The sequence below is a fragment of the Piliocolobus tephrosceles genome, chromosome 6 (assembly GCF_002776525.5).
Source record: "Piliocolobus tephrosceles isolate RC106 chromosome 6, ASM277652v3, whole genome shotgun sequence".
Lineage (NCBI taxonomy): Eukaryota > Metazoa > Chordata > Mammalia > Primates > Cercopithecidae > Piliocolobus > Piliocolobus tephrosceles.
This window is the reverse complement of record NC_045439.1, coordinates 128,226,524-128,253,849: the sequence shown is the minus strand read 5'-3', so window position 1 is coordinate 128,253,849 and position 27,326 is coordinate 128,226,524. Positions and strand designations below refer to the sequence as shown.

The 27,326-nt window shown below is 43.3% G+C and overlaps 1 protein-coding gene across 2 annotated transcripts in view; it reads right to left on the bottom strand.

Annotated features, from left to right (window-relative positions):
- Positions 1-27,326, bottom strand: part of ADAMTS17 (ADAM metallopeptidase with thrombospondin type 1 motif 17) — a 361,470-nt gene that overhangs the window by 302,848 nt on the left and 31,296 nt on the right. The window lies entirely within an intron of this gene.

Genomic DNA, 27,326 nt, shown 5'->3' with positions numbered 1-27,326 from the left:
ACTGCCACCACAGCCGGGGAGGCCAATGGGGCTGAGGGGCGCAGAAGAGAAAATCCACTCCTTCAGAGGAGCATAGAGAGCCACGCAAGTATGCAAAGAGGAGGAGGCCTGGACCAAGCAGGCAGGGGTCTGAAAGGCCACACCCAGGGTGGATAACTGGACCAAGGAAGCTGGGCGGAGGGGACAGGACACTGCCCTGGGGGCAGGAATCCCAATAACTCTTCTCGGACTCAGGAATCAGGAGCCATAAATGTTGGTAGACATAAAAAACCATGCTTTTTAAAAAAATACATAATCAGAAGAAAAGTCATATGACCTACATCCAGGCTAAAATGTAAATCTTCCCTTTCCTTACAATAGGGAAGGATTAGTAGTAAATGTGTGAGTAATTCTCCACTGATTCTTTAGATAATCTATATCCCTGTAAAATCTTACTCTGATAAACAGCTATTGTTATTAAGGAGCCCACACCAACAGGTCCAAAGCTGCCATAGTCTTTGTACACAGAAACACCTCTGACCAACACAACAGATTAATATGAACCGCATGCATTTTCAGAATCCGAATATAAACAGGAAGGCTTTTCTTTCATTTGATAGTTATTTCCATGTTAGCACTAGCCTATATGGACACATGTCTGCTACACACAGTCTACATATGCACCAACTGGCTTCATAAAGTGACCCAAATCTTTCCAGGACCACAAGTGGATACAGTAGGCCCTCTTTATCTGTAGGGGCTATGTTTCAAGACCTCCAGTGGATCCCTGAAACCACAGACAGTACCCAACCCTACATCTACTAGACTATGTTACGTCCTATGCATACATACCTACGATAACGTGACATTTATAAATTAGGCATAGTAAGAGATTTACAATAACTAATAGAATTATAACAATACACTGTAATAAAAGTTATGTGAATGAGGTCTCTCTCTCAAAATATCTTATTGTACTGTACTCACTTATTTTTAATACCTGGTTGACCGTGAGTAAATGAAACTATGGAAAGTGAAACCACAGATAAGAGGTAACTACTGTATTATGAAATAATCTGAGATATGGGTCATAATTTACAAACAAAAATGTGCTATACAACACAATTACAATCACAAAAAAGGGCAAAAAATAGAAATATACAACTACAGATAACACCAGCAACAGTAAAAAGGTACACAGCCATTAAAATCATACTATGAAGATGACTCAGCAATCTAGAGAGAAGCAGATATAAATCTGCATACATAGTTAGATCACGATTTTGCAAAAATCTTACATACAAGTATCTTTAGGCCCCAAAGGAAAATAAATACTAAAACACCTAGGAAGAACCAAAATATGAATAGTGATATGTGATCTTCATTTTCCTATTTTCCTCTGTATTTTCCAAATTTATATAATATGCAGGTATTACTATATTTTAAAGAAATATCATTGAATTTGAGAAAAACACAAGCATCACTTTTAAACTCTAAATGATAAAACAGAAGCCCTCGAAGGAGAAAAGTATGCCATCTGATTTATCACAAAACTGCAAAATGAAGTCTTCTCAGCCTGCAGGATGGGCCTCCTCCCTCAGAGCCAGGCCCATCTCCCCTCAAGCCTTCTGGGCCTCAGTGATGGAATAAGAGAAGACAGCATCCATTCTAAGACAAAATCAAGGTCCTAGGTAGCTCTGCCTTTGCACACTGGCAGAATGAAAGAGGCCACTGGTGGAAAATCTACTGACCTACACCCACACTCACCAGCCAGGTTATCTCTGACCTGACCAGCCTGGAATCTGTGAAGAGCCACCTTGTTTCCATTTTAAAGCTGCAGAGGTGATGGGCCACCCAAGCAGGACCTCTGTTGTAACCAACACATCCTCGTTCTCCCAGGCGATCAGTTATGAGCCAAATGGCAGCTGTGGCCCTTCTCAAAGTCAGTGTTGATAACCTGTTTCTCTGAGTCACCATCTGCAGATGCTCCCCACGTTGGCTGTTCAGTACTTGTTTTCACACCTTGTCATATATTTTTAAGTTCCCGTACACAAATAACTGCATTCCTAGCATGGCCCAAAGGACACATTAGGAATACTTCTCTAGAAGCCAGTTAGCATCAACATGTAAGAGATGAGAGCTCTCTAAGCAAAGTAGCCCATCACTCCCAGAACAGAGGGACAGGTTGTTCCTGAACACTTCACATTTCAAAATCCTGCACTGCACTGGGTACAGTGGTTCATGCTTGTAATCCCAGCACTCTGGAAGGCCAAGGAGGGCAGATCACTTGAGGTCAGGAGTTCAAGACCAGTCTAGCCAACCTGGTGAAACTCCATCTCTACTAAAATTACAAAAATTAGCCAGGCATGGTGGTGCATGCCTGTAATCCCAGCCACTTGGGAGGCTGAGGCAGGATAATTGCTTGAACCTGGGCAGCAGAGGTTGCAGTGAGCCGAGATCACACCACTGCACTCCAGCTTGGGTGACAGAGCAAGACTCCCTCCTTAAAAAAAAAAAAAAAAAATCCTGTACTGGGTATGTGTCTTTCAAGTTTACAAAGAAAAACTAATAAGACCTGTGCCTTCCTAGGCCTTGGAGAGTTAACCTAACAGGGTGCTGTAAAGAGTGACACACTCTGAGTTAACACATGCCCAGAAGGTGCGCTGTGGTTTTCACAAGCTTCCACTAATGACTGTCGTTCGCTCCTTTCCTTTCCCCCATTCCCTGGCACACAGGTGGTGGGAAATAAATGCTCACCAAACAAATGCATGCAGTGGGTAAAGGGGTGAATAATGACACTTGCTGAACAGCCCATGTTGCAGGGCAGGGCAGGGCTTGCCATAAAATGAGTGTTGAAATCCCTGGATTTTGGAACTGCAGACAAGACACCGGGGACTTCATTCCTTTCCAATGCAAGTGTCCTTCCTGGGGTGCTGGCAAGTAAGAACAGGAACACTGAGGGGTGGGAAGCTAGAGGGCACCTTAGCCTTCTCCTCCCTCACTGATCTCAACCACTCCCTCAGCAGAGACCCACAGCCATCGTTTCTGATGATCATTCCTTTTCCTACAGGGAGAAAAGAACCCTAATAAACTTTTACCTTTAATTCCCTAAACTGCAAAAATATGCTTGATAATGTGGCACAGATGCCAATATTCACAGATGATAGCATCTTCAAAAGTAAGAAGAAAAACACTAATTTCAGAATAACACACGTGCTGGATTCTGACCTCACCAGAGAGGTCAAAGTGCAGGTGGGTGGGTGTGTGGTCAGCCAGGGAGTGCTCCAAGCTCTGCTCATGACCAGCCGTCTCCAGCTGCTGTGGGAATGAAGGGTGGCTCTCGCCCCGCTGATGAGGACATCGCAGTCATGTCAGGCCTCAAGCCTTCTCCTGTTGTCACAGACACCAGGAATCATTCTTGAAGTCAAGCCCAGCAGTTTCTTTCGCCAGCACCTTGCTGGAGTTGGTACTGACTTGGAATATTTTCAGTCTCTGGCTTCATATTATTTTTCTTACATCTACGCTCCCTTTGCCTCAGTTATCCATTAAAAAAGAAAATTGTATGTATTTATGTAAGATACCTCAAATCCTTCTGGAACAAGATAAAGAGAAAAAGACAGAAATGTACTTTTGGAATCTTCAAATTATAATTTACTCTTCAAGTTTGGGGACTGCTAAAAATGTTGAGCAAATATATAAACTGTCATTGTAGTTACTAGTTCTCCACTTTGAAAACTAATAAAAAAAAAAAAAAAACAGAATAAACTATCTCAACTGTGAATTATCAAAGCTCTGTATGGAACAGATACTCCTTCAGTTTAGAAAGGATACAGTATCCAGGTATTTATTAGGGAAAAACAATAGGTAGACCAAAAAATATTTGGCCTGAAAATTCAAAACCACAACCCCCCTCAGATTTCCTTTACTTCCTGCTACACAAGAAGAATCCTTGCATCTCAAATCCTACTAATGCCATTTCCAAGGAAGACCTGGGGAAGGGATGAGTTGTACAGGCAAGGAGTAGCCTGCTCTTGCCACAGACCTCTGAAATCCTAGCTGCAGGAGATCCCACGACCCACATGAATGCTTGAGCTGGCAGGGAGAGCTGCCGAGAGAGGTGGCAGGGGCAGGACTCCAGCCTGTGTGGAGCCCAGAAGGTTCTGTGTAGAAACAGGTACAGTGGAGCATGGCCAGGGATGCCCATCTCCCAAGTCTCACCAGGATCTTCTAGGTGGCTTTAGCCTTTGGGTGACTGCTGGACCTGCACAGACCAGGGTGATCTTGACCATAGGATAAGGACAGTCTGATCTGAGCACCACCCCCAATGTGCCAACCTCTCCAAGGGTCCCAGCATGGTCACACCAGCTTCCAGCACTGCCTTCAATACCCAAACAGGGTGCTTCCCAGGGGGGCCCCATCATAGCTCCCTCATGGGCAGACTGCATCTAACCACTGGAGACCTCCAGCAGACCAGCCTCCACTGATGCGAAAAGCCCACAAGCAGCCTGCCCCACCGCTTTGTCAGCAAACACTCACCCACAGATCCCTCCCACTGCTTTGCTGGCACACACATATAGGCAGACTTCACCTCCCCTCCCCCGAAAACACGAATGTGCATGTGCACCCTGCTGCTGTACCACTGATGGCAGAGCACATCCCACCGCCCTACCCACCTCCACTGGGACTCCACTGCTGCTGAGGCACAGGCAGTCTGACATGCCACTATGGCTGCTGGCACATATGAGCAAGCACAGATCCCACTTCCACTGCTCCTATGAAGTGCTGTGGCCAGCACTCCACATCAAAGTGTTGGGCCAGCAGACCGGGAACACCTCAGCCTCTCCAGTGCATCAGGTTACTAACTGCAGAGGACCAGAAAACAAAGTTGGGAAACTCATACCAGCACCCCAGAGTTAAAGCACAGAGCCCATAGGTGCTGAGCTGAGCCTTAGCCCTCTGAAATCTTCCAGAATAGAAGCCAGTCAGCTGAGCTCACCTTATACCACAATCAAACGCTGAAGGGCATCAAAAAAACCCATCCAAAGGACAGTAACTTCAAAGAGTAAAGGAACATCAGCCCACGCAGACAGGAAAAATACAGTATAAACACACTGGCAACTCAAAAAGCCAGAGTGTCTTACCTCCAAATGACCACACTAGTTGGTTCTTAATGGTTCTTAACCAGGCTGAAATGACAGACACAGAATTCAGAATATGGATAGTAATAAAGATCACTGAGATTCAGGAGAAAGTTGAAACCCAATCTAAGGAATACAAAATGATATAGGAGCTAAAAGATGAAACGGCCATTGTAAGAAAGATCTGATGGACTTTGGGAGGCCATGGCGGGCGGATCACGAAGTCAAGAGATTAAGACCATCCTGGCCAACATGGTGAAACCCCATCTCTACTAAAAATACAAAAATTAGCTGGGCGTGGTGGCACACGCCTGTAGTCCCAGCTACTTGGGAGGCTGAGGTGGGAGAATCACTTGAACCCAGAAGGCAGAGGTTGCAGTGAGCCAAGATCACACCACCACACTCCAGCCTGGTGACACAGCAAGACTCTGTCTTAAAAAAAAAAAAGATCTGATGGAGCTGAAAATCTCACTACAAGAATTTCATAATGCAGTCACAAGTATTAACAGCAGAATACACCAAGTTGAGGAAAGAATCACAGAGTTCGAAGACAGGTTCTCTGAATTAACTCAGTCAGACAAACTAAAGAAGAAAAGAATGAATAAAACCTCAAGAAATATGGAATTATGTAAAGAGACCAAATTGATGAGCTGTTGGCATCCCTGAAAGAGAAGGAGAGAAAGCAAGCAACAGGGAAAACATATTTGAGGATATCATCCATGAAAATTTCTCCAACCTCAGTAGAGAGAACAACATTCAAATTCATGAAATACAGAGAACCCCTGAAAGATACTATACAAGATGACCATCCCCAAGACACACAGTGATCAGATTCTCCAAGGTTGACATAAAATAAAAAATATTAAAGGCAACTAGGGAGAAGAGGTAGGTTGCCTACAAAGGGAACCCCATCAGGCTAACTGCAGACCTTTCAGCAGAAATTCTATAAGCCAGGAGAAATTACGGGCCTGTACTCCAATCAAGAATTTGATATCCAGCCAAATTAAGCTTCATAAGTAAAAGAGAAATAAGATCCTTTTCAGAAAAGCAAATGCTAAGGGTTTTTAATACTACCAAACCTGCCTTACAAGATGTCCTTAAGGGACTGTTAAATACGGAAAGGAATGACTGTTAATGGCCACCACAAAAACACACTTAGGTAGACAAACCATTGACACTATAAAGCAACTACACAGTCAAGTCTATATAATAACTAGCTAGCAACATGACAGGATGAAATCTGTATATATCAAATATTCACTTTGAATGTGAACTAAAGGCCCCAATCAAAAGCCACAAAGTGACAAGTTGGATAAAGAAGCAAGACATAACTGTATGCTGTCTTCAAGAGACCCATCTCACATGCAATGACACCCATAGGCTAAGAGCAAAGGGATGGAGAAACATCTACCAAGTAAATGGAAAACAAAACAAAACAAAAAAGCAAGAATTGCTATTCTAATTTCAGACAAAACAGGCTTTGAGCCAACAATAATTTTTTTAAAAAAACAAAGAAGGGCATTACATAATGGTAAAGGGTTCAATTCAACAAGAACACTTAACTATTCCAAATATATATGCACTCAACACAGAAGCAGATTCATAGAACTAGTTCTTAGAGACCTACAAAGAGACACAGATAACTACATAGTAAGAGGTGAAGACTTCAAAACCCTACTGACAGTATTACATAGATCATCAAGGCAGAAAACTAATAAAGATATTCAGGACATGAACTTAACACTTGATCAAATGGATCTAACAGACAACTACAGAACTCTCCACCCAAAACCAACAGAACATACATTCTTCTCATCTGCACATGCCACATACTCTAAAATCTACCACACAATCAGCCATAAGACAATTCTCAGCACATTCAAAAAAAACCCAAAATTATACCAGTCACACTCTCAGGAAAGTGCAACAAAAATAGAAATCAATACTAAGAAGATCACTCAAAACCATACAATTACATGGAAATTAAACAAGCTGCACCTGAATGACTTCTGCATAAACAATGAAATTAAGGCAGAAATCAATGAACTTTTTTGAAACTAATGAGAACAAAGATATAACATATCAAAATCTCCGAGAAACAGTTAAAGCAGAAGATGAAGGTTTAAATGCCAAATGCTGTCACCAAAAAAGTTAGAAAGATATGAAATTAATGATCTGACATCACACCTTGAGGAACTAGAAAAACAAGAGCAAACCAACCTGAACCCCAGCAGAAGACAAGAAACAACCAAAATCACAGCTGAACTGAATGAAATTGACACATGAAAAAACTGTACAAAAGATCAACAAAACCAGAGCTTTGTTCTTTGAAAGAGTAAATAAGATTGGTAGACCTCTAGCTAGACCAATAAAGAAAAAAAGAGAGAAGATCCAAATAAAAATGACAAAGGGGACATTACCACTAACCCCACAGAAATACAAAAATCATTTAAAGACTACTATGAACACCTCTATGCACACAAACTAGAAAACCTGGAAGAAACTGATGAATTCCTGGAAACATCCAGCCTCCCAAGATTGAAACAGGAAGAAACTGCATCCCTGAAAAGACCAATAACAAGTTCCAAAATTGAATCAGTAATAAAAAGCCTACCAACCAGAAAAAGCCCAGGACCAGATAGATTCACAGCCAGATTCTACCAGATGTATAAAGAAGAGCTGGTGCCATTCCTATTGAAAGCATTATGAAATATGAAGGAGGAAGGACTCCTCCCTAACTCATTCTATATGGTCAGCATCGTTCTGATGCCAAAACCTTGCAGACATACACACATACACACACTCTCTCTCTCTCAAGGCCAATGTCCTTGATGAACACAGATGCAAAAATCTTCAACAAAATACTAGCAAACTGAATCCAGCAACACATCAAAACCTAATTCACCATGATCAACCAGGCTTTATTCCTGGTTGCATAATACATTCCTGGTTGCATAAATAATTGCTGGGATGCAAGGTTGGTTCAACACATGCAAATCAATAATTGTGATTCATCATATAAACAGAAATAAAACCCAATGCCATATGATCATCTCAATAGATACAGGAAAAGGCTTTTGATAAAATTCAACATCCCTTTATGTTAAAAACCCTCCACAAACTAGATATTGAAGGAACATACCTCAAAATAGTAAGAGACATCTATGACAAACCCACCGCCCATCACACTCAATGGGCAAAAGCCGAAAGCATTCCCCTTGAGAATGGTAACAAGACAAGGATGCCTACTCTTATGACTCCTATTCAACATAGTACTGGAAGTCCTAGCCAGAGCATTCAGGCAAGAGAAAGAAAGAAATAGAAGGCATCATATAGGAAGAGAGTAAAGTCCAACCATCTCTGCTTGCAGATATTATGATTTTACAACTAGAAAATCCCATAGTCTCTGCCCCTAAAAGCTCCTAGATCTGATAAACAACTTCAGCAAAGTTTCAGGATACATAATCAACGCACAAAAACCAGTAGCATTTCTACATACCAACAACATCCAAGATGCGTGCCAAATCAATGCAATCCCACTAACAATAACAACAACAAAAAATAAAATACCCAGGAATAAGGCTAACCAAGGACACGCAAAATCTCTACAGTGAGAACTACAAAACCCTTTTCAAAGAAATCAGAGATGACACAAACAAATGGAAAATCATTCCATGGTCTTGGATAGGAAGAAACAATATTGTTAAAATACCCATACTGTCCAAAGCAATTTATAGATTCAATGTTATTCCTATCAAACTACCAAAGACATTCTTCACAGGATTAGAAAAAACTATTCTAAAATTTATATGGAACCAGAAAAGAGCTTGAATAGCTAAAGCAATTCTAAGCAAAAAAGAACAAAGCAGGAGGCATGACATTACCAGAGTTTATATACTACCAGGCTAGAGTAATCAAAACAGCATGGTACAAAAACAGACACATAGACCAATGGAACAGAATAGAAAGCCCAGAAATAAAGCTGCACACCTACAACTACCTGATCTCTGAAAAAGACAACAAAAACAAGCATTAGGGAAAGGACTTCCTATTCAATAAATGGTGCTGAAATAACTAATGATATGCAGAAGATTGAAACTGGACCCCTTCCTTTCACCATATACAAAAATTAACTCGGGATGGATTAAATGCTTAAATGTAAAACCTAAAACTATAAAAACCCTGGAAGAAAACCTAGGAAATACCATTCTATACATAGGCCCTCCTTACCAAAGATTTTGTGACAAAGATGCCAAAAGAAATTGCAACAAAACCAAAAATTGACAAATGGGGCCTAATTAAACTAAAGAGCTCTTGTGCAGCAAAAGAACCTATCAACAGAATAAACACAAAACCCACAGACTGGGAGGAAATATTTGCAAACTATGTATCTGACAAATGTCTGATATACAGAATCGATAAGGAATGCAAGTTAACAAGCACAAAACAATCCCATTAAAAAGTGGGCAAAGGACAAGAACAGATACTTTTCAAAAGAAGACATACACATGGCCAACAAGCATATGAAAAATTGTTTAACATCGCTAATCATCAGAGAAATGCAAATCAAAACCACAATGAGATACCATCTCATACCAGTTAGAATGGCTATTACTAAAAAATCAAAAACTAACAGATGCTGGCGAGGTTGTAGAGAAAAGGAAATGCTTATACACTGCTGGTGGGAATGTAAATTAGTGTCAGCTTCTATGAAAATAAGTTTAGAAATTCCTCAAAGAATTTTAACACAGAACTACCATTCAACCCATTATTGAGTATATACCCAAAGGAATATAAATCATTCTAACAGGAAGACCCATGCACATGTATGTTCATCACAGCACTATTCACAATGGCAAAAACACGGAATCAATCTAGATGTTCATCAGTCGTAGACTAGTAAGCAAAATGTGGTAATATATACACCGGGAAATACTATGCAGCCATAAAAAAGAATGAGATCATGTCCTCTGCAGCAACATGGATGCAGCTAAAGACCATCATCCTAAGTGAACTAGCAACAGAACAGAAAAGCAAACACTGCATGTTCTCATTTATAAGTGGGAGTTAAACACTGAGTACACATGGCCACAAGGAAGGGAGCTACCTATCAGGTACTATGCTTATTTACCTAGGTGATGAAATAATAAGTACACCAAACCCCCACGATGTGATTTATCTGTGTAACAAACCTGCACATGTACCCCTGAAACTAAAATAAAAGTTAAAAAAGAAAATAAAATAAAAATATACCAACAAAAAGTCAACATGGTAGCTCTTGTGATAAAAATTATAAGAGATACTAACCCCATGTGCACAGAGCTGCCCACCAAGCACTGATTCAGGACTACATCCCATTCTATAGCTATGCAGACTGAGGCAAAAGGAGATTTGTTAACTATCGTGCCCAACACCACTAACCTAGTTGACTGGGATTCCGGCCCAGGCATCCTTATCACCTTCCGTTCTGCCCTGAAATTTGGTTCTGAGTTTCCTAAAACCAGAGGGGGAAATAAAAGAAACATGCCAGATTGTAGGTTTGTCATTCTCTTCCAGTAGGAGGAAGGATGCCATTCCTTAGGGATAGATAATATTTTCCAAACACCAACTTCCCAAATAAAAATACCAAGGAAGACTCCACAGAGGGACCATCCGGTGATACAATAGGCAGTATTGTCGACATCATTTTATGGCAAATGCGATCATGAATTTTGTTTAATTATATCCTATAGGAACCTTCAATAATGCCAAAGGGCCTACAATTAAAATACTCATCAAAGGGAATTCCAGAAAGTGTTCAATCCGTGTGTTCCAAGTTGGTAGCCTCAGAGGTCCCTTGGTCCAGGGAGAGCTATTATCACACCCAGAAGAGAGGCCAAGAAAAAGGGGGAAGGATGGGAGTGGGGGGAACAAAACTCCAAGAAAGGTCAATGACAGAGGTGGCCCAAGTTGGCAGGAAGAGGTGAGGTGGTGACTTCCGTTTCCTGAATCAGAATGGCACTGGTCGGCAGGTGGTCCTGTTTTTCACTGGATGGTATGACCTAGGAAGGGCCCCAATGGGCAGCCCACCTTAAGTGCAAAGAGTCTGTGGTCCCCAGGGCTTGGCTGTTATATAGAACATGTGGATAGAGATAATGCTTTTTTTTCTGCACCTGCCCAATCAAAAACAAATTCAAACTTATAAATTAGAAGTAACCGTGGGAATGGCAAAACCTCTCAGAACAGACCAAACAGAAGACTGGAACTCTGGCGGTCACCCAGTGTGCCCCAGTTTCCCCCAGCCATCCCACCACTGATGGGGGCTCTGGACAGCCAACCTCAAGGGGCCTTGGAATGCCTCCTGGCCACCTACCCCCAGCTCTCCTCCTCCAGGCTACACAGCTATTACTGTGCACTTCGAGAGTCTACACCTGCCTTCTTGACTAGACTACAGGGACCCAAACATTAACCTTTGGACCCATTCCAATACAGCACTGTCTGGTTTATGGTAGTAATTCAATAGGCATACTTATTGAATGATTTAAAACTCTTTGAAATTCCTAATAACAAGATCAGTTTTAGGAAACTTAACATAAATGTCCTGAAATGAAATACGAGTCACTTCCTCCACCTAAAAGGGAAGGGGCAAAGCTGGTTGTAAGGTGCCCAACTTTGACATCTGACAGAGCTGGTTAGAATCTGCCCGTGGACTTACAGGGTGACAGTGGGTGAGTCTCCTTGTCTATAAGACAAGATGATAATCATTCCGCCTTCTTAAGGTAGATGTGGGATTAAGAGACCCACGCACAGCCTCTAACACAGGGTCAGATGTATAATAACACAACCAAATCATGCCACTAGTCTTATTTCTATCATCTTCATGGCACTGCCATTATTGCTATTAATTATTAGGGTCTAAGTACTCATTTGAAAATTTTGCATGCCCCCAGAACCAAACAACAAACTTGGATAGCTTTTATGAACACTACAGGTCTGAATGGTCAGATTCTCCAGCTGCCAAGAGCTCCAGTCTGAACACTCACCAAAAACTTGCCTTCCATATTTCCTACTCTGCAGGAGGCATGAAAGAACTTCTCTCCTAAGGCCACCCTCCATCACACAAAAATGAATTGGAACTGATACAAAAATAACAGTTTTGAACCAGATGCAGTGGCTCATACCTGCAATCCCAGAGCTATGGGAGGCCAAGGCAGAAGGATCCCCTGAGCCTAGGAGTTTGAGACCAGCATAGGCAAAAAAAAAAAAATGGCTGGGGATGGTGGCATGCACTTGTAGTCACAGCTACTCAGGAGGCTGAGGTGGGAGGATCACTTGAGCCCAGAAGTTGACGATGCATTGAGCCATGATTTTGCCACTGCACTCCAGCCTGGGCAACAGAATGAGACCCTACCTCAAAATAACAGTTTTAAGAGGGGTTCCCCAACATCCCACTCTAACATCCCAACATTCCAGGGGAAGGGGAGACTCTAATCATCAGAAACATAATAAAACAAAATGTGGCTGCCCATGAAAACCAGCTATTTGAACTGTGAAACATTAGCGACATTTCACATAGGTGGGGAAAATGAAAATCAAATGTCTTTCACCAAGATGGAAAGCAGAGTGCAAGAGTCCTTCTCCTTGGGAGAGAGACCAACTGCCACAACAACTGGGCTTTCTGTGTATCAGCCTTCTGTCCCTCTGCCTCCTGCCCCCAGCCACACCAGTGCTTTTTCAGGACACCAAAGTCACCACTATCGCAGCATGAAAAATAGTAAGGCATGTGGATTCTCCTGCATGTCCAACTGTCTTGTGTTATTGACCTTCTTAAAAAGCATGGGATATAATAAAAATATCTTCAGACTGGGGTTCAGGAGCCCTAGATATTCACCCAGGCCTCAACTTGGTGCCCTTGAAGGTTTTACTGAACAGAAAGGCCTCCATTTCCCATTCTGCCTCTTGTCTCCCAGCCCTGCACTCTGCTCTATGACTCTGGGGCTGGCAGCCTAACTATTAATGTATTTCCCAGACCACCTTGCCAGCTGGCTTCCTGCTGAGCTCTGTCAACAGGGGGCACTAGAGGGAGAATGAAAGGCAGGAGGTGGGCAGATGGGGTTCCTTGTGTTTTCAGCTCAGTAGGGACAACCATACTGGACAATTATGGTTCCAGCCTCCAAGTCTTGGGCTACTACAGGACCCAGCCTCCCCATGCTCCCTCACAGGTGCAGCCACCAGGGCACCAGGGACAGACCAGGGTACTCCCTCCATGGTCTGTCCCCTCAGAGGTATAAGCCACAGCCCCACAGCCTCCTCCTTCATGTTCTTTGATCCTGGAAATTCACCTTTTATTTTTCCAGCCCTAAGATGATACCTATCTCCTGGGTTACATCAGTTTCCCCCTTTGCTTTTGCAGACGCTGACACTGACATAACCAATTTCCTGTGTTAAATCCCTCTGTTAGAAATACCTAGCATGGTTCCAGTTTTCCTAGCTAGACACAAACTGACATAGAAAGGGTCAGGCCTTAAACTACTGCCTATATTTCATTCAAGCTTCAAAGACTCCTCCCAGGTGTGGAACTAAGGATTGACTTCTTTTCATCATAGAAATGTCAGGATATTGAATACGCACTTCCACACTACAGAACACTGCAATAGTCAGGAAAATTGGCCTATATTCTGAGTTGCCATTTAATAAAAACCATTCAATAGGGTGTCCTGTGATGGGAATTAGAGTATCAAAGTGTACCATAGATTTCTCAACAACCTATCACCCACATCTAAGAACTTGGGGACAGTGCTTAACAGATTCAGAGTCAATGTGGGAAAAGTACTAGAGAAGGAAACCCAAGCCAAGCAGTGAGCCGGTAGTAGGTTTTCAGGTGTAGCACCAAGTTTGAACAAATGCACTTGCAAACAACATGCTTTCCAATGAAATTGTCAGGTCCAAGAAAACTGCTTTGTGACCACTTTTTTTTACTTTAACAAAAGCAAGAGATCTGTTTATAGAAAAATCACCTTCTTAACTGGAAATGATAGCTCCACATGTGCAGAAGAACTCCCAGCCAGGTGAAGTTTTCCACAGCTGCATAAATCCAACATCCTTGAAACATAATGGCTTTCTCTTTTTTTTTTTTCCAAAAGGCAAAAAATAACTTTTGCTCTCCAAGTTTGCATTCTTTAAATAACTTCCCCCAAGGCCAAGTCATTTTTATAAAAGGCATCTTTTTCATGTAAATTCCTTACAAAGAAAGGTGGAAAATAAGGGTTTTTTGTTTAGAGGCTGGTGTGAGTGTGTGTGCGCACACGTGTGCATTTACAGATATATGATTAAGATCCCAAATGAAAACAGACCTGATGAAATTTGGAGTCTAAACTCTGTCCCCCTACTAGAAAGGAGGTATGACCCAGCAGGCCAGGTAGGGAAGCCAGGCTGGACCTTCCCATTCAGGGTTACAGCCATGTAGATACCAAGCAGGGCACGTCTGCCTATGGATGAAGTTAAAAGATATTTACTCAGTTAAATATTTATTGAGAACCCATGTGTGTTGGGCACTGCCACAATGTAGGTGCCCATCTAGAAGGCAGACATTAACCAAATGAACAGAAGAATTAAACATTCTACATGTGATAGGTACTAGCAAGGAAGAGTGGACAATGCTACGAGGATAATTCCTCACTGACCTGGATGAATGGGGGGACCAGTCACTGAATTGTGGACCACTGGAATAGGGCCAGGTAGGAAGAAAGCATTGTGAGTTCTGGCCTAATTGAGTTTCAGGTGCTTTGGAACCATCCAGGTGGAGATGTCAGGCTGGCTGCTGGCTGTGCGGGCTTGGGAGCTCGAGAAGCAAGAGAATACTTCATTCCAACGCCTCAGAGCTCACAGCATTCAGGAATCATTAGTCCCAGACCAATCCTTTACAGACCTCAAAACCACATGGCTAGATAAAAGGAGATGGGACTAACACTACAGAGACAGAGACAGAGAGGCCCGAGCTACAAGGAGAAGAGCAGAGGATGAGATCCCAAGAACCAGGGAAAGTGAAGTCTTGAGAGGCAGAGTTGCTTGGCACCTGCAACACAGCAGAGTGCCCAGGAAGGAGGGGCTGACTGAACAAGGAGTCACGGCTGGGGCCGGGGGAGGGGGGTTCTCAGTGAGAGTGCTCCTGGGGGCAGGTGCAGTCAAAAACCAGACTTGAGAGAGTTGAATGTATGTTTGGGAGGTGAGGAAGTGGCGCAAACTTTGGAGAAGTCTGGGGAGGAGACAGACAGGAATGCAGCTAGAAGGTCCTAGAGTCAAGGGAAGATTTCCTTGAAATGAGAAAAAATTGAAACATACAAATGAAGAAACCCAGGCCCACTGAGGACTGCCTCCCTTGGTTTCTACTGCTCTCACCTTCCAGCCACATTTAAGGATGGCAGCTCCAGACTCCCAGCCAGGAAGAACGAGGCTTCTACTGCACTCATATCAACTGGGAAAGGACAATTGTCATTCTGCAAGCACACATCAAGCCCCGACTCTGTGGCCGGCCCTGCAGTGGGTGCTCTCCCAGAGGGAGGGGGAAACTCATCTGAGTGTTTACATGTTTTTGCATGCAAAAACTCATCAGTCCCATAAACACCCCCCAGACAAAAGAACCGTGCTGGGCACACACATCCAGGAACCAGCACAGAACTCCCAGGGAAAGCTGGCTTCCAAATGGAGGGAGAAAAAAAGGGAAAGCACATTCATTGCATCAGGGAAGAACAAAGCTGGACCACCACATACATGCACAAAGAAATAGAGAAAATGCCAGTTAGCATCATGCAGAAGCTGAGTCTAGTCCAGTAAAAATGCTTCAGACTGGCTGCCACAGGATACCCCGAAAATAAAGCAGAACACCACATTTTCTGGTTAATTTTGCATCACCCTTAAACCTTTGTCTCAACCTCTAATAAATATTCAATGCACTTAAATGAAAGAAATTCACTTCTCATAGTCCCAGAGTCTGGAAGTCTAAAATCAAAGAGTCAGTGGGGTTGGTTTCTTCAGAGGGCCACCAAGGAAGGACTTGTTCCAGGCCTCTCTCCTTGGCTTATAGGTGGCTGTCGCCTTCTTGTCCTCACAGGGTTGTCCCTCTGTACGTGTCTGTGTCGAAATTTCCTCTTCATCTAAGGACACCGGTCATATCAGATTAGGGGACCCACCTTCATCACCTTATTTTAACTTAATTACCTCTTTAAAGATCTTATCTGCAAAAACAGTCACATTCTAAGGTGCTGGCCTAGTTAGGACTTCAACCTATGAACTTGGGGGAGACACAGTTTAGCCCATAAGATACTCATCTTTCCTGCCTCAAGAGGTGTGGACAAGGCAGGCCACCCTTGCATGCCTGGACATCAGGGTGTCTGTGTGTAACTGCCGTCAGGACAGTGGCGGGACTCACAGGGAGGACAGTCATCTCAGAGCCCCACCAAGACACAAATCCTCAAAAAACAAATGCCAGTGCTTAGAATTATCACATGCTTCTCACCACCACTTTTCAGCAAAGTCTACTGCTGAAAGATTACACTAGCCTACAGCAGCTTGACAGTTTTACCTTCTAAATTGATGGAAAAGAAAAAAAAAAAAAAAAGAACATTCCCCAAACACACAGCTTGGGGGAAGAAATTCATTAACATGTCCATGTTTTAACCAGAGCAAGACAGGGCAAACAAAAGCCTGAAAAGAAATCGAGGGCTTCTCTGCACCTGGAATCCCCCATTGGGATCCTGGGAATGGTTTCTTTTGACAGATGGTTTTTCATCTTTGACAAGGAAGTAAGAGAAACTTCAGACATCTCAGAAATTCCTCCACCTATGCAAAGGGGCCAGGCCATTGTGTGACTAGCAACCCACACTCTTCCCCTTCATTACTTTCACACAAAGTCACCTCTCTCCCATTCCCCCAAAGCACCAAGCATACCCTATGGGGGCCTGAGGTCATGTCCCCACTGCTGCTGGGTTTGAGGATGGGAACAGCCCCTCTCCCCTCTGTACCTCTTGTGCTGAGAAGGGCACCAGGAACACAGGTGGTGTTTAGTCATTGTTTTTGAATGAATAAGTTAATGAGAGAATGAAGTAAATGAACAAATTAACAAAAGAACAAAGCAATCCTTCAGTCCTCCTTTCAGAGGATGAGCAAACAACATATCCTTGGCCCTGTATGGCTCTGGAGTCAGGGGTTCTTCCAAATGTGTCAAACACCTCCAATATGCCCAGGGCTGTTTACATTCAGGTGTCCTTCACTCTTCCAGAGGCCTCTGGAGTTTCACAGAAGCCCAAGATGTCCCTCAAGATAGGAGAGAGAGAGAGAGAGAGAGAGAGAGCTCAACCAACCAATCATAGGTCTAGGGGTGAGAAAAAAGTCAAAATACTTCTCTTTTGGCCTAGACCCATCATCAGAATGGCATTCTTTCCCAAAGAACCCCTTTCCCAAATGCCAAGGACCCTTCAGAGCAAAACAACCTGCCCAGAAAGCTCAATCACCTGAGCCACGGTCCTTCTGGACCCACAGTGATATTGAGCTCACTGGCCTCCTACTCCCAACTTTCCAATGCCCCCACTGAATTACCAAGAGGACAGTGCTTCCTTGATAGCCAGGACAGCCATTTCTTGAAGTGCTTCCACGTACAAAGGAGCCTTGGGCTCCACCAGGGTGAGCAAACCAGCCAGGAGTCGAGAGGCAGAATTCCTTGTTAGGCAACTCACAAATGCACTAGAACCCCTCATTCTCGATTTCCTAGAGCCTCCGTGGCTTCCTCTAAAATGCAACTAGGAGGGCACCACATCATCACATGGGCTTTCCTGAGTTCCAGCATCCCATCTCTTGTCCACATCCTGGCCTCTGGAACATGCTGCAGCTCCATCTGGAAAGTTATTTTCCTCAGCAGTCACCTAACTCGCATGCACACCCCAAGTGCCACTTTCTCAAAGAAGCTTTCCTGGGTCCCTTAATCTAAACCACAATAGCACATTTTTCTTTTCCTTGGAGCACTCACTATTTGTAATCATTTAATTGTTCTGTGTTTAATATTAGCCTCTTCCACCACACAGGAAGCTGAAGAGCAAGTATCACCACTCCAAACCTAGTGCCTATTATGCAGTGGATATTCAAGAAATAGTTTTAAAATAAGTGAAAGAGTAAATAAAAGAATACTAGACTTTTGGAGCACTATGTTAAATATTATCCCAGTTTTACCACCTTTTAAATTGCGTTTGATGCTTAAATCTTTACCTGTGCTTTTACATTAACTTTTTAACTCATTTCCAAGTCCCTGCATTTCAATTGGGGATTTTAACACTTTTATATTTCTTGTAAAAGTTGATAATGGTTGATCTTCTGTCATGTTTTTAGTTCATTTTCTCTCTGTATTGTTCTATGTGGGTTTTTTTTTTTTCTCGAGTTTTTTTTTTTGAGACAAGAGTCTCACGCTGTAACCAGGCTGAAGTGCAGTGGCGCAATCTCAGTTCACTGCAAGCTCAATCTCCTCGGTTTCACGCCATTCTCCTGCCTCAGCCTCCTGAGTAGCTGGGACTACAGGCGCCCACCACCACGCCCAGCTAATTTTTTTTTTTTTTTTTTTTTTTGCTATTTTTAGTAGAGATGGGGTTTCACCATTTTAGCCAGGATGGTCTCGATCTCCTGACCTTGTGATCCTCCCACCTCAGCATCCCAAAGTGCTGGGATTACAGGCGTGAGCCACTATGCCCAGCCTATTTGAGTTACATTTCATTAGGCTTATCATCTTTAGTAATTGGGTAGGCTATTCTACTAGTAAATTATCTTTATCATCTTAAGAAATAAACTTTACTCTATATAGTTTTCTGATTATTGAAGTCAAGAACAATTTTATTTTCTCTTTTGTACAAGTAAGAATTTAGCATCTTTTTTTCTCCCACATCCCTTTCCAGTTCTGATTTGTAAACGTTTCATAAACTTTAGATACAAATTACTATTAAAGAATTATAATTTATGTTTTGCATCTTCCCTTAATTTTTATAACAGTTTTATTGCTATCATCCACATATTATACAATTCACCGATTTAACGTATGCAATTGTTTTCAGTGTATTCACAGAATTATATGCACTCACATTTTTAGAACAGTTTCATCACCTAAAAAGAAACCCCCTAACCATTTGCAATCACTTTCCATTTCCCTCTGTCCTTCCCCTCCCTCAGGCCTAAGAAATCATTAATCTTTTCGTCTCCAGATTTGCCTATTCTGGGTATTTCACATTAACAGAATCATATAATATGTGATCTTCTGTGTCTAGCTTCTTTCACTTACATATTCAAGGTTCATTCACGCTGTAGCAGGCATCGGTGTTTCATTCCTTTTTACTGCCAAATAAAATTCTATTGTATGAATGTACACATTTTATTTAATGCACAAATTGACAGTCATTTGAGTTGTTTCCACTTTGAAGCTATTGTCAACAATGCTGCTATGGACATTCACATTCAAGTTTTTGTGTGGATAAATGTTTTAATTTCTTTTGGGTTTGTATGAGGTGGAGTGGCTAAGTCATACAGTAATTCTATACTTAAACTTTTAAAGAACTTCCAGACTGTTTTTTTCAACAACTGCACCATTTTACATTCTCAACAGCAGTGTATGAGAATTAGAAATCCTCGCCAACACTTGCTATCTTTTTTACTACAACCATACAAGCAGAAGCGAGGTGTTACCTCATTGTAATTTTGATTTGCATTTCCCTAATGACTAATGATGTTGAGCATCTCTGTATGTGCTTATTTTCCATTTGTATATTTTCTTTAGAGAACTATCTGTGGTGGTTCATACTGAGTGTCAATTTGATTGGATTGAAGAATACAAAGGATTGATCCTGGGTGTGTCTGTGAGAGTGTTGCCACAGGAGATTAACATTTGAGTCAGTGGGCTGCGAAAGGCAGACCCACCCTTAATCTAGGTGGGCATAATCCTAACCCTGCCAGGGAGGTTAGGATATAAAGCAGGCAGAAAAATGTGAAAAGAGAAACTGGCCTAGCCTCCCAGCCTTTTTTTCCCGTGCTGGATGCTTCCTGTCCTCAAACATCGGACTCCAAGTTCTTCAGTTTTGGAACTCTGGCTCTCCTTACTCCATAACCTGCAGACAGCCTATTGTAGGACCTTATGATCATGTGAGTTAATACTTAATAAACTCCCCTTTATATACATAAAATATATAATATGTATTTTATTATATACATATTCCATTAGTTCTGTCCCTCTAGAGAACCCTAATACACTGTTCAAGTCCTTTATCCATTAATTGAGGTCAATGTCATTCTATTACTGAGTTACAGGAATTCTTTTTATATTTTAAATACAAGTCTCTTACCGGATATATGATTTAAAGAAGTCTTCTCCCATCATATGAGTCGTATTTTTACTTTTTTGATGGTATCCTTTAAAACACCAAAGTTTTTAATTTTTATGAGGTCCAATTTATCTGTATTTTCTTTGGTTGCTTGTGCTTTGGGTACCATATGTAAGAAACTATCGCCTAAACCTAGACCACAAATACTCACCTCTATGTTTGCTTCTAAGAGTCTGATAGTTTTAGCTCTTAAATTTAGGTCTTTGATCTTCCCTTAATTCTTAATTCTATTCCATATGTGATTATATTTGTATCAGTTAGACTTCACTCTGTTCAACAGTTTTAATCAGCTTTTTAAATTTTTTATTTTATTTATTAATTTTTTTTGAGAAGGAGTTTCTCTCTTGTTGCCCAAGCTGGAGTACAGTGGTGTGATCTCAGCTCACTGCAATCTCTGCCTCCCGGGAGGTTCAAACGATTCTCCTGCCTCAGTCTCCCCAGTAGCTGGGACTACAGGTGCACGCCACCACACCTGGCTAATTTTTTGTATTTTTAGTAGAGATGGGATTTCACCATGTTGGGCAGGCTGGTCTCGAACTCTTGATCTCAGGTGATCCGCCCACTTTGGCCTCCCAAAGTGCTGGGATTACAGGCGTGAGCCACTGCGCCCCACCTTAACCAGCTCTTTATGTCATGACTTCCCTATTCCCAATCTCTTAATTTTGCTTCAGCTCAGAATAAACTACAGTGATGTCTTCAAGCAATCCTTCCCAGAATAAAGGCAACCAGGGTATATCACCTCTAACCTCTTAGGTAGCTAAAAGCACCCCTCAGTCGCCTGTACTCTTGAATAACAACTTGTCTGAGTGTCATATCCTTAGGGCACAGCCCCTTCTCCTCCCAGCACTGGAGTCCTGGCTCCACTGTCTTCTGGGACTCTGTATCACAGATGACTCTTGTGGCCTGCCAGATTTTCATTTCTTTTGAGTAGCCCATATTGTCTGTTTGAATACTAGTATAATTTTTTTAACCTTATAATTCACAAATTTTGCCAGAAAAAATCTAACTGTGAGTCCATGTAAATTCACTCTGACAAGAACAGAGTAAGCCCTTTATCCTGAAAACTGAGATTTGTTTCAAACCTCCCGAAAAGCCTTCATTCATTTATAAATCTTTGATCAATGCTCCTATTCTGTCTTGGGGGAAGGGTTCTATCTGCAGGGATTCCTGGTTTGGATTTCCATTCTCTGTAATCCATTTCTAGCACTTTCTTTCTCACCACTGACTTCTTTCCTTCGCCTCCTGAGGGAGTACCTCACAGTTATTCTCATCCCTAATTCAAATGCACAAAGTCATTTCTGCTCTGTACTGCTGTCTTTGTGCATTTTGATCTGCTGTAGCAGACTGCAGTACAGTTGACCCTTGAATATCACAGGTTTGAACTGCGCAGGCCCATTTATTTGTGGATTTTCACCTCTGCCACCCAAGACAGCAAGACCAACCTCTCCTCTCCCTCTTCCTCTTCAGCCTGCTCAGCATGAAGATGACAAGGATGAAGACCTTTGTAATGATCTACTTCCACTTAATAAACAGTGGACACATTTTCTCTTCCTTATGATTTTCTTAATAACATTTTCTTTTCTCTAGCTTACCATATTGTGAGAATACAGTATACAATACACGTTGTTTATGTTAACAGTAAGACTTCCAGTCAAGAGTAGGTTATTAGCAATTAAGTTTCTGGAGAGTCAAAAGTGATACTGAAATTTTCAACTGCATGTTGTGGTGCAGGGGCAGAGGGGGATAGTCAGTACCCCTCATCCTCAAGCCTGCACACTGTTCAAAGATCAACTATAAAAAAGAAAAAGAAAAAAAAAAAAAAACCTTATAAAGCTTATCTCATCCAGGTCTCATTTATTTTAAGCTTACTGTTGTAACATCTCAACCTGGTCTGGATGGCTCTTTGTTTCTTAGAAGCCCTAACTTCTTGCCAGATTTATTTATTTATTTACCTATTTAGGATGCCAGATTCCTAAAATTGATTCTGGTCCCTGAAATAAATCCTTCTCAAAGGCTGTGGTATTTGTAATCAGGTCTTCCGATGGGTTTGCTCTATTTACTCAAATTCCAATGACAAGAGCTCTGGCAAAAGCCAGTGCCAAGACCTGTGTGCACAAGTCCCCCCAGATGGCCCTGGTTCATGTCCCATCTCAGATCGGCTGCTAGAGGGCAGGCTGGTGCATCACAGGCATCGGCCTACTCCATTCTCCTGGGCCATGGTGGGGTCTTACACTTGCCCCAGAGATTGAGACTGTACATTCTGAGGACACTTAGATCTGGATCTACCAGATGTGTTCATTATCTTACTGTCGGGGTGGTTTTGCTGATGCATTCACATGTCAAAACTCATCACATTAGGCCAGGCATGGTGGCTAACACCTATAATCCCAGCACTTTGGGAAGCCAAGGCAGGAGAACTGCTTGAGCCCAGTTCAAGACCAGCCTGGGCAACATGGCAAGATACCATCTTTAAAAATATATATAAATTTAAACAAACTCATCACATTGTACATTTGAATATGTTCAGTTTATTGCATGTTAATTTTATCTCCATAAAGCTATAATCAATTAACTGACCAAGGACACTCAGTGACTACACCACGGCTCTGACACCAAAGCCTGCTCTAGGCCCAGTGCCCAACAGTTGATGCACACCAGTGTCCAAAGCTGGGCTGAAAAGCCCCATTCCCAATATGCTCTCTCCAAACTATGGAAGATGCCCTCTCCTCACTTGAGTTGTCTCTGATCCCTCTGCACAGTGGCCCTTTGTCACTAGCAGTGTCACCTACCTGCAGTTATAGAGGTGTGAAGAGGTTTTAAATAAGGCCCCCAAATTCTTTGACAGTGAGCGGTGCGGTTTATCTCTCTGCCCTTGAACCTGGGTGGTCTCTAACTGCTTCAGCCAACAGAGTACCTTCAGAGTGATGCTCTAGGATTTCTGAGGCTGATCCTCAAAGGCAGCACAGCTCCTGCTGGGTTTGCTGGAACTCTTGCATTGGGAGCCCTGGGGCCAAGGAAGAAATATGCCTGCCACCATGGTATGGACGCCAAGCTGCAGAGGCCACAGGTAGATGCTCCAAGTTGTTGTCCTCATCTTCAAGTCATCCACCCCCAGGCCAGACACATGAATGAGACACCTCCAGATCACTCCAGCCTCCAGATTCCAAGTCTTCCCAGGTGAGGCCCAGACACCGTGGAACTGAGAAAAGCTATGTCCACCGTGCCTTGTCTAAATCCCTGACCCGCAGAATCTATGAACTTATTAAAAGGGCAGTTTCAAACTACTCAGCTTTGGGGTAGCTCATCCTGCAGCAGGAAGGACTGACGCAGCAGTTAGCGTGGTAACTTGTTGGTTTCTCCCATGCTTGAACTTGGTAGAAACCCTCACACCCTGCTGTGCTTCCAAAGCCCAAAGCAGGGATACAGCACGCCCTTGAATTACCTGAGCCAACCTGGACTTGGGCAGCTGGGCATACTGCAAGAACACAGGCCCAAAGAATCACTCTTAGAACGGCCTTTCACCTAAGCACAGCCCACACCTTGAACATGACTTCCTTCCTCTGCTGACCCCGAGAGAAAGGAGAACAAAGCTAAGAGAGAACCATGGCAGGGACTGAGGAGCACTTCATGAATGCCTGTGAGCAAATGCCATCTCAAAAGTCTGGATTCAGGAGAAAAAGGCAAAGACTGACAAAATTATCTAAGCCACTTAAGAGGGCTTCTAGAGTTGTGCCCCATCCTGCAATAGAACACCTCTTTGCTTCTGGGGACCACACCAAACTAATGAAGTTGTCTATCACTAGCCCTACCCCAATGCTGTGTGATGACCATGTTATAGGACAGGAGAAAAGACTCTGCTTCGTGGACACAGTGATCAGTCCGGGATTCGGCACACGACCCAAGCAGGGCTACTCAAATCTTTCCATGAAGTTTGGTGTGACTGGGTTCGCAGGCACCAAGGACCACGAAAGCTGCAGCTGCCAGGGGCCACCTGTGCTGCCATCAGGAAAGACCTGCCTGAGATTTAAGTCAACTCAGAGTGAAACCGAAGTAAGAGATGGCAAGAGAAAGCAAGGAAGTCCCAGCCACATTTCTGTAAACCCTGGGTCCAGCCATGACTAAAGCTCATATTACCTGATGGGCTTTTCACATGAGTCAATAGATTTCCTTTTATTTATTTTTCTGGCTTAGCTTGAGATGGAGAGAGGGCTAAGCAATGCAGACCTCCTGCCTCTGGTCCCTAAATGCCCCTTCATGTTTATCCAGCTGTAATGGGAACCATGCCGCTTCACTGTGATGAAAACAGCTGAACATTTGAGGAGGAGAAAATGAGATAGCGGATGTCACGTGCCGGGTGCAGTGCCAGGTGTGTGGTTGGCGTCCTCCACAAGCTTCTGAAACAGCACAACAGTGTGGGTTCCCACAGACCCCTGCTGGGACCTGCCACCCACCACACACCCCCAACACTGCCACACCTGGGCGACAGTTTTGCTCATCTATAACGGTGCCCTGTAAAAAGAGTCCAATAATCACAAATCTGCCCTAGACAAGCAATTATGTTTTTTCTATGAAAAATACAAAAATCAACCAAGAAGTATGTTCTAAGCAGCTGGTGCATATCCTGCCAAAAACGTCTCCACTTTACAGGATTTACTCCAGCTTTCTTTAAAACAGTAAGCTCATCTACTTCATTTAAAATCTGACCCACTTTACAAAAGTCTCACTGTTTAAAACAACTTTTCAATGACATCTATTATCAAAAACATCATACCCCTGGAGCACAACGATCTCCACTTTTTCTCCCACATACACAGACAACTCACACACACCCAAAAGGCTTGATTGTCCAGCCTTGTCAAAAAGTTATTATAAAACATTTTATTTTATCTGGCAGCCAGAAATGATGTTCAGTTGTCTGGAACACAGGCTGCTAGCGGCTGCTTGCCACAGACAACTGGAAGGAAAAAAGCAAAAGACGACAGTTGTAAATCTCAGAATCCCCAAAGATAAAGCAAGCGGGGAACTCCGTCATTCGCTCACTGGTAGAACCCTCAGGCTTCCTGAGCAAAATGCCCATGTCATTCACACTGGAAGCAATTATAGGAAGATTCTTGCTGCAACTTGAACAGTTTCCTTTTTTTGCTATTGCTAAATGCTTTCCCTTTTTAGGTAGTTACTGATGTACCATAACTCCAAGTAACTACTCTTTAATATGGTTGAAACTGGAATGTCTTCAAGAAGTCTGTACTGTCAGTGTTGGAATCATGAAAAAAAAAAAAAAAAAGTAATGGGAAAGGAAAACAGAATCCCGGGCTTACTCATCCAAGTTTGCCCTGGCTTCTTCTGCCAGCTACTTTCTCCACGAGACAACCCAGTGTACATCAACAGGGGAGTCTGACTAAGCAGCAGGAAAGGTCACCCCAGGGGACAGAGAGGGACACAACTCATGCATCTGGGCATATCTTGGGGCTTCATGCCCGGTCAGATGAGGTAAGAAAGCCACACCAGACTCACAACCATCAATCCCTGTTCTTGTTTCTTCCCAAACCCCTGGGTCCCCAAATATAGCAAAATGGGCATTTTGCTCAGGGAAAACTCTGATTTTCACAATGCAGATGTCCCAAATAAAGCTATGTCTTCAACAACATAGTCCTCATTTCCTACAGAGGCGGGACGCTGCATACCCACAGAATGGCCATGTGGCTGGGGGCAATGGCTCAAGCCTGTACTCCCAGCACTTTGGCAGGCAGAGGTGGAGGATTGCTTGAGCCCAGGAGTTCAAGAAAATCCTGGGCAGCACAATGAGACCTCATCTTCACACACACAAAAAAATCAGCTGGGCATGGGAGCACACACCTCTGAACCGAGGTACTCGGAGGCATGTGGGGGTGACGTGGGAGGATTGCTCAAGTTAGGTAGAGGCTGCAGTCAGCTGTGATTGTGCCACTGCACTCCAGACTGGGTAAGAGGGTGACACCCTGTCTCAAAAACACACCAAAAAATGGAATGCCTATTCACCACGGCTGTGATGGCAGTCAGCGCTGGGATGGAACTCGCTGCACCTTCAGGGGTGCCCCCTGCCCAAGGCCCCTCAGTAAGGATGGATTTCGAGACAGGACTCAAGCTCTGGCCTGCCTCAATCTGGGGCCTGTCTCACCACCCTGGCTGCTGCAGAGTCCTCTCTAATCCCAAATCCATTCCCACGGGCTTCTTGAGATTTCTGAAGCCTACAATGTGCCAGGCATGTGGACAATGTACAAAGGCACAGACAACACAAGCCATGCCCTTTCTCTGGAATCCACGTGAAGTCCAGCAGTTTCAATGCCTGGCTCAAATCTTGCTTCCCCAGGGAGCATCCCCCAATCGTCGTCATGACCTCTTTCCTCCTCTCCTCCAGAGCCCTGGGCCCACCGTCTGCCTGGGGGTCTATGTGGCCAGGCCTGTTCCAGGCACTCTCTCTCCCTGCTGCCCCTGACCACAGTAGCCAAGGCCTGTACACACGTCATGAACACAGCAGAGACCCTGGGACCCTTCTAGGGGCAGCTTCAGGGAAAGGTATCAGGGATAGGAAACAGGAAGATTAGAGGCAGATCACCTGCCGGCAAGGGACAATGTCCCCTGAAGGATGCACAGATGCTCTTGTCACTGCAACAGCCAAGCCGCCCTCGAGGCTGGGAAATGCATATTTATACTAAGGCAGGCAGCTTTTCAAACTCAGAGGCGAGCCAAGCAGGCCCCTGACAGAAATTAACGGATGTGCCGCTGAACACTCTGCACCAATAAGATGATTAACTGCCTCCCAGAAAGGAAACCAACAGGCCAA